Source organism: Hemitrygon akajei, unplaced genomic scaffold (assembly GCF_048418815.1).
Source record: "Hemitrygon akajei unplaced genomic scaffold, sHemAka1.3 Scf000099, whole genome shotgun sequence".
Lineage (NCBI taxonomy): Eukaryota > Metazoa > Chordata > Chondrichthyes > Myliobatiformes > Dasyatidae > Hemitrygon > Hemitrygon akajei.
Window position 1 is genome coordinate 148,139 of NW_027331985.1, and position 9,151 is coordinate 157,289.

Below are 9,151 nucleotides of genomic sequence, written 5' to 3' on the forward strand. Positions count from 1 at the left end.
ACAAACAGATTGAATCTCCTTCCACACTGTCCCATCACACAGTCCTGGGGTCAGACAGAGAGTGAAGCTCTCGCGAAACAATCCCATCACACACTCCCGGGGTGAGAAACAGAGTGAAACTCTCACAACACCGTCCCATCACAGACACCCAGGGTGAGACACAGAGTGAATCTCCATCTGCATCGTACCATCACATACTCCTGGTGTCGGACTCAGAGTGAAGATCCATCGAAACCATCCAATCACACACTCCCGGGGTCAGAGACAGAGTAAATCTCCCTCCACACTGTCCCATCACACACTCCTGGTGTCAGACACAGAGTGAAGCTCCCTCCACAGCGTCCCATCGCACACTCCCGGGGTCAGGCACAGAGTAAATCTCCCTCCACACTGTCCCATCACACACTTCTGGTGTCAGACACAGAGTGAAGATCCGTCGAAACCATAAAATCACACACTCCCAGGGTCAGGCACAGAGTAAATCACCCTCTACACCGTCACAACACACACTCCCGGAGTGAGACACAGAGTGAATCTCCCTCTGAATCGTCCCATCACACACTCCCATGGTCAGACACAGAGAGATCTTCCCGCCAATTCTCCCATCACACACTCCCGGGGTCACACACAGATTGAAGCTCAATCCACACCGTCCCATCACACACTCCAGGGGTGAGACATAGAGTCAATCTCCCCCTGCATCGCTCCATCACACACTCCTGTTGTTTGACACAGAATGAAGCTCCCTACACCTTCAATCAGACACACCCGGGGGTCAGACACCGCGTGAAGGCACCTCCACATCGTCCCATCACACTCACTCACTGTCCCATCACACACTACCAGAGTCAGAGACGGTATCATTCTCGATTGGGACACAGAAGCAACGAGCCGGACCAGTCTCCAGGGAGTCACAGGCCTTCGGGGAGTTATGCAAAGGCGGCTGCCTCTCCAACCTCGGACAACGCCCTGTTTCGGTCGGTGGAAGTGGAACGCGGGGTACAATGTATTTTGCGAACTGGAACTACCCTGGAAAAGTGCGCGGAGGCTATGGAGGACTTGTTGGGGAGAGATGGTGTTTTGGCCACTGAGAAAGAGTTCGGGAAGGCAGTGTTTTATCTGAGGAATGATGAGTTGGTGAATCGGGCCCTCAGTAGGGGGATCACGGGGGAAAACATCTTTTTACAGATGGAGCTGGTGACAGCTCCCACACAACGCATCGTCCTCGGTCACGTAAAGCCTTTCATCCCCAACGAGGACCTGCTTCCTGCACTAGCACGCTTGGGACAAGTACGGTCAGAAATAACTGCCATCAGGCACAAATTCAGGAGACGCACCCTCCGTACCGTAATCTCTTTCCGGCGACAGGTATTCATGCAGCTGGAAAAGGGGGACGAAGTTGAGGGCCGGTTTACTGTCCGGAACGAGGGGGTAGATTATCAGGTGTATTGGAGCTCTGAGCACCCACGGTGCCATGCGTGCAGGGAGGTGGGGCACTTTCGGAGGGACTGTCCTAGTACCCGAAAACCTAGGGAGTCCACTTCGGGAACTAGTGCCCCTGCTAGCTCTGCCCCGATCCCATTCCTGCTCCTACACCTGTGCCGGCCCCTGACCCTGTCTCTACCCCTGTCCCTATTCCTACCCCTGTGCCGGCCCCTGCTCCTGCCCCTGCCCCGTCTCTACCCTGTCCCTATTCCTACGTCTGTTCCAGTCTCTGCTCCTACCCCTGTGGATCAGGCGGGTGATCCTGAGGCTGCGTGCAGGGAGGTTCAGGCGAGGGACGGGGCGGAGCCTGTGCGGGGAAGGAAAGTGAGGAAGAAATCCAAACACATGAAGAAGTCGGCCCCCGAGACCGCAGAGCTCACACCCATTTGCCCTGAAGTGGAGCGGGAGGCTCGGGGAAGTGCACAGTCGGGCGGGGTGATGGAAGCGGAGAGTAACGCTCCATCGGTGAATCCCGCATCTGTGTGCTCCTCCGGCTTGAAGAGGAGAAGGGAATGTTCCCCCAAGAGGGCAGGGAATGTAGATGAGGGGGAGTCCCAGAAAGGGGTGGGAATCCGGGTGGTAGGTGTGTCTAACCCTGAATCCCCAGATGTAGCCACCAGTCCTGTGGTGGGTGGTGTGGTTGTGCAGGAAGCGAGTGCTGGGCCTGTTTGCACAACTAAACCAGACCTGGAGCCCTCCACCCAGGACTTAGCAGTAAGCGCCTCCCTGGAGGCAACTGTATTAAATAGGACTAGCGGAGAGGAGACCAAGCTCTCTCACTGTCAGCATCAGGCAGCCGGTGAATCCCTTGGACCAGAGCTGCTGGGGTCCCCTTCATACCTGTCTCCTGGGGAGGGTGATATAACCTGCATGCCGACCCCATCAACTAATGGCCTGCAGGGAGTCCCTGGGGATTTTCCCTCCATCGTCACAACTGTGGATAAGACTGATGCGACGGTGCAGCGGGAAGGTATGAGGGAGGTACCGGCTGTGCAGTGTGGGTTACAGGGGCAGCCACCTTATACAACACAGGAGGAGGAAGATGGGGGATCTGTCTGCAGTGAGGGGTTGGAGGGAGTCTCCTTTGATAGCGAGACAATGGACATCCTCACCCCTCCTGAAAAATCCCCATTGATACCTGTGGAGGAGATTAGAGAGTTCATTCACTCCTCTGCGGGTGCAAAGCATCGGCCTAAACTAGCCTCGCTTCGCTGGTCTAGCATGCCGAGGCTTGTGAAGTCCCTGCGAGTCATCCTCGGACGGAAGGGGAAGAGGAATGCAGTGTCAGGGAATGATAGACGGCAGCTGAAATCCTTCCTGGATGACCTGGTGAGGGACATCAGAGTGAAAAGCAGCTTCTCTCCTTCGGGAGACGGTGGGTCACAGGGCGACGTTGGTACCACTCGGGCCCTGTCCAGTCTCTGGCTCGGAGTCCTAGTCCAGGCACCGAGTATCCTGGTCCCGCTTTCCTTGTCTGACTCCTGGCCCCGGCCCTGAATCCTTGTCTCGTCCAGGGCCTGTGAGTCAATGTCCAGCGTCGTTTCTTCCGTTGCTTTCCTGACAAACCGAGCCCTGTTCCTAGCACCTCAGTGTCTGTGTCTTGCATTTGGCTCCACTACCTGCACCCCCCTTATGACACCCAGAAGGTTAATTTACAGGTCGTTTCTATGGTGAATAAGGCAAGTGTAATGTTAGTGTTTATTTCAAAGGGAACCGAATATAACTGCAAGGAGATAATGCTGAGCCTTTCTAAGACACTAGTCGGGCTGCATTTGGAGTATTGTGTATAGTTTTGGACCCCATATCGCAGAAAGGATGAGTTGTCACTGGAGAGTCCAGAGGAGTTTCACGAGGATTATTCCGGTTAACATATGATGAGCGTTTGCCGGGTCTGGGCTTGTACTCGCCGGAATTCAGAGGAATGTGTGGGGATCTCATTGAAAGATACCGAATGTTGAAAGGACGAGATAGTATGGAGATGATTCCTCTGGCGTGGTTACCCAGAACATCCTGTCCGCCCCCTCTCACACCATCTTCATCCTTTCAATAAAATCTCCCCGTTCCCTCTATCCCCGGGGAACCGGCATCAAACCGACGGGCCGAGCGGTCTCCTCCTACCTCTCAGCGATACACCAGACTCCGGCCGCAGGAGACGCTTCACAAACGCCCCAACTTCCCTCGGAGGGAAATGGAAATAAATCAGAAAGCGGACATTTACTTTGAGGTTTTCTCCGCTCTGATGAGGCGGTCGGCGCTTGAGCGGGAGTAACGCCCACTCGGCCTGTCCGCCTCCGCGACTGGTTGTATCCGGTGATTGACATCGCTTCACCCCAATGAGAATAGCGCAGCTCCTGAATCCTCTGTTGACAGTGGTGGGGGGGGGGAAGGGAGTGGTCACGTGATTATTAGCCCAGCCGTTAAACCGATAAAGCTCGAGCACAGCAGCGCGTGGGTGACGTAAGACACCGCGTACGTGAGGGCAGATACCGGTGTCGGGAGCCTATGTGTGACGTCAGGCGCATGGGGGAGGGGCTGTGTGACGTCATCTGTGGGCGAGCGCTGGTATTTAAAAGCACTTTAATGGACTTTTCAGTGGAACAACAACATTAATCACGGGTTTCATCACTGAATCCAGTGTTGTGAGATGTAAAGTCCCCTGTTATGTGTCCGGCTGTGCCGTGTTGTTGGTGGTGTGGGCAGCGTGGTGTTCGTCTCGATTCGGGTCACAACACCAGAATTGCCAGCGGGCTCCACACACAGTGTATTAGTCAACAGAAAACCTCTCGTCCCTGCAGTCTTTGTCTTCCGGTAAACTCAACACCCTGACAGTGTGTACCATAGATACCCCTTCCTTTCAGAGTCAGGGAATCATTCAGACAGCTAATCGCTAAGAGGAATTATATTTATTGTTCATTTAAGTTCGCCCAGATACGTTTGGACGTATTTGATGTGGAGTTCGGGGTGTCACAGTGAAACGGCCGGATGGGCGAACTCTCTCCGTTGTCCAAACATCCTTCAAGGTGAGGCGACACTTCACCTGTGAATCTTCCGGGGTCTCCTGTTGTGACCGCTGCTCCCGATGCGGCCGCCTTTACACTGGTGACACCGGCTCCACCGCAGTTGTGCCGGGTAGGAGTGTTTGTTTTTATCGGGGGTCGATATTATTGTTCTCTTTTGTGCGGAGGGGTGGGTTTTGGGGTTTGATGATTGGGATCCCGTTCTTCTTGTTTGGGGTAGGAGTTTGATTTTTCTCCGTGAACGACTTTCATGCTCTTTCTTTGTTGATAATAAACTAACCTTTGAACTATCCCCTCCGAGCGGGACTTCCCGGTGTCCAAACATTTTCATTCCGATTTCCATTCTCGTTGCTACCCGGCTTCTGTGTTCGGCCAGCATTTTGTTTGTGTTGCTTTGGATTTCCAGGATCTGCAGACTTTGTCGCGTTTGTGATTTACCTCTCCGTTGTCTCTCCGGCCTCCGGCTGCTGGTGGCGCTGTATGGATCTCCGGCCACTGGTGGCGCTGTGCGGACCACCGGCCGTCGGCGACGATGGGCAGACCTCCGGTCACCGGTGGCGCTGCGGAGAAACCCCTGTGAACGCATGCGCGGTGCCGACTGCCGCTGTTGTTGGCGGTTCTCTGATTCGAGCAGGGGTGAGTAGGGAATGATCCCGGTGTTGTGTAAATGTGGGCCGGTTGCATTGGGAAAGGGCCGGGTCCGAGCTCTACCGGACGGCTGGAGCAGGGGTGCAGTGGCAATTTTTTAGCTGCCCGAGCTGTGCGGGGGGTGTGGTGGCGCGCCGTTGTGTGGTGATTGATAGGTTCGTGGCCTAAGTTAGAAAGCCTGAAGTTATACAGCGCTCGGTACCTGCACGTGTAGTTCAACTCTTTGAATGATTATGCAGAAAGTTTGAAGTTAATAACTTTTGTGGTATTTCTGTTTCAGATAAATGGAAATTGCTGTTTTGTAAAATTGACTCCTTCCACCTTGGGTCACGAACTTCCTTGCCCCATTCAGGTAATGAGCAGGTGCACAAATTGGGTGTGAAATATATAGGGCTTCTTACAATGTCAAGCAGTAAACCAAGATGAAAGAAATATATGAATTCCAGAGCTCCACAGAAATATAGTGATAGCTAAGACATTAACAAGATTATAGCCTATCACTACATTTCAGTGTATAACTGGTACAATTAAACATATAATACTTAATTTAATAATATGACAAAGTATTACACGGTTGCAGTTAACATTATCATGGAATATAATTATAAAGCAAGTAAAATAACTTTGCTCAGAAGCCAAAGGGTTGTTAGTGAGAAAAATTTACTTTAGGATTAGCGAGTAATCCACTGACCACCACAGATGTAGCCTCACTAATACGACTGAGTCAGAGCAGACGGCAGGGCCCGCAGCGCTTAGCAGTGTTCCGCAGAGGTATAAAAATAACAGAAATAAAGCAATTCATTTTGTTATACTTTTAGCCACCTAAATTGGAATCAAGTAATCAAGTATGAAAAAAGAACCTCTGATGAACTATTGCTAAAGCCATGGATATTGGTGAATATTAGTCTCAAAAGCGGTAGTTTGGCAACTCTGCCTCGTACCGTTTCTCTCGCAGAAATGGTTGGACAGGAAGTGTACCTGTGAGTGTCGATACTCACAATATCCTCACATGACGGGTGTTACATGGTTAGACCTTTACAGATCCTGTTTAGTCTTTAAATATATAAAAATTTAAAGAAGCTTGAATCTTTACATAATTTATCCAGGTGTAGAAGAGGATTTTGGATGATTAGCTTGTGTATTTCAGGACGAAGATGAGCGAGCAGTGAATTTTTCTTTCATTACTTTCGACTTTTAAACTTGGGTTTCTATGTTCATTCCTTGCTTAATATAGCTCCTTCCTGGAATCCAATGGTACCCATTGGAAAGAGCGGAAAAATGCTCGCACTTCTGTGCAGGTATTTCCCAGCTTCCAAGGACAACGGGTTGAGCGAGAAGGAATTTCACAAATACCTAAATAAAAAAAAAGTCACAGCTCCAGGATTTAACCAAAAATGATCAAATATCCTAATGTTATTAGTGGTATTTTTCCCCACCAGCCAACACCCCCGCTTCCGTAAAATTCCCTCTATTTAATATCCGAGGTTGTTAAATTCCGTGCTTGTTTATTTTGACTTTTTTACAGAGGTGTCGGAGCGGCTCTCCAGTGAGCTCTGGTAGCACTGCACCCCTGAATGTATGAGACAGTACACTGTTAAATACAAAACCCTGAACAGTGTTGATGATCAGAGGGATCTTAGACTCCAAGTGCATCGCTCCCTGAAAGAGACTGCACAGATTGATCAGGTGGTTAAGAAGGCAAATTGCATGGTTGTCTTTATTAGTTGAAGCACTGAGTTCAAAACTCATGAAGTTGTGTTGCAGCTTTGTAAAACTTGTTAGCCCACATCTGGAGTGTTTCAGACAGTTCTGGTCACCCCCATTCTCGGAAGGATGTTGGGGCTTTGGACAGGGCGCAGAAGAGGTTTACCAGGACCCTGCCTGGATTAGAGGGCATGAGCTATAACGAGAGGCTGGACAAACGTGTTGTTTTCTCCAGAGCGGCGCAGGCTGGGGTGAGACTGGATGGACGTTTATCAGATTACTAGAGGAATAGATAGAGTGGACAGAGGGTATGTTTTTCTTGGGGGTTTGAAATGTCTGACACATTTAAGGTGAGAGGAGATGTGAGGGGCGTCTGTTTATTTCCACAGAGTGCTGGGAAGCTGGAGTCTGTGCCTGGGGTGTTAGACCCCACCGGTCACATGATCCCATTTGCCCCTCCCATTTAACCACCGATGTAACAATCTCTTTGTGCATGTTCACAATCTCCAGGTGGGCGGTCACGCATCCTCCATGTTGTGTTGGGAAATCTGATGTTGGCCACTGAGTCCCGTTAACTTCCCCCGAACTCGCCTCGTTTCCTGAGGCTCCTCATATTTGTCATGGAGCGTTATGGCTGTTGTGTCTTCTCCCGGACTGGGGTGGGTGAGAAAGGAGAACGTCCCAGGTTGTGGGGATCTTTGATTTCACTGCCTGCTTTACCGAGGACTGGGAAGTCTAGGGGGGAGAATGGTTTCTGTGATGTGCTGATCTGGATCCAAAGGTCTTACCAGTTCCTCGCAGTCACGGGCGGAGCAGTTACCATGCAAAGCGTGAAGTGTCCGGAATGGAAACTTCCTGTGGTGTGTTGATAAAATTTTGGTGAGGGTCAAAGTATATCTGGCAAAGTTCTTGTTATTTTTGCTAATTCTGTCATTTTAGAATCTTTTGTACAATAGTATGTACTATTCATTCAGTACCTATGTGTTGCTGGAGGACCATCAGTGATTGTCCTTGATCCCTTCTCCCACCTGGTTCCATCTGCTCATCTTGTTCAACCTCTGTCCAGTCTCCTCACACCCCCCAACCCCGCTTCAGTGATATACATCAACCATCTGGGTCATCCTCAGTTCGCCTTGTACCCCACCTCCTCAATGTTATATATCAGCAAACTGATGATGAGAGGCATTGATCGTGTAGATAGGCAGCGGCTTTTCCTCAGGGCTAAAATGGCTGCCACAGAGGGCACTGGTTTAATGTGCTTGGGAGCAGGTACAGAGGAGATGTCCTGGGTAAGTTTTTTACTCAGAGTTGTGAGTGTGTGGAATGTGCTGCAGGCTGCTGGCGGATACGATAGGGTCTTTTACGAGACTACTGGATAGGTACATGGAGCTTAGAAAAATAGAGGGCTATGGGTAACCCTCGTAAATTCTAATTTAGGGACATGCTCAGCACAACTTTGTGGGCCGAAGGGCCTGTATTATGCTGTAGGTTTTCTATGTTTATTTTTTTCTTTTACCCCATTTTTGTGGAATCAACAACCAGAGAGGACTGGTTTAAGGTGAGAGAGGATTGAGTTAATAGGGATCCCAGGGGAAAACTATTAATCCACTCTCCCTTCCGTTTCATTGTTTAACTAAGATGATGAGTGCACTCTCAGGTTGGAGGAGCAACAACTCATATTACATCCGGGTAGTTTACACCTCAATGGCATGAACATCGATATCTTTAACTTCTATCTCCACGTTTTCATTTCATCAACCCACACGCCAGTCTCTTCCATTCTGTCTCTTCTCTTCTCTCTTCTCCACTGCGGATTGTCTCCGTCTGGTTCCCCTTTACTTTCCCATTGTCCGCTCTCCTGTCCTATCAGATTCCTCCTTTTCAGCCCTTTGCATTTTCCACCTTCCACCTCACAGCGTCTCACTTCATCTCCCACCTCCCCCACACACTCACCTTCACTCTTATCTGGCTTCACATGTCATCTACCAGCTTGGACTCTTTCCACTCCCCACACCATCTTATTCCGGCATCTCCCCACTTCCAGTCCTGATGAAGGGTCTCGGCAGGAAATCTCTGTTTTGCTTTATCCCCTCTATAGAAGCTACCTGACCTCCTGACTTCCTCCAACATTTTGTGTCTGTTACTCTGCATCTCCAACATCTGCAGAATCTCACTGGGACAGAGTGCAGAATGCAGAGACTACATCGGGTCTCACTAATGTCGAGGACGCCACACCTGCAAAACTGGAAACAGTAGATGACCCCAACAAGCACGATGTTGAAAAGTTGCCTCATATG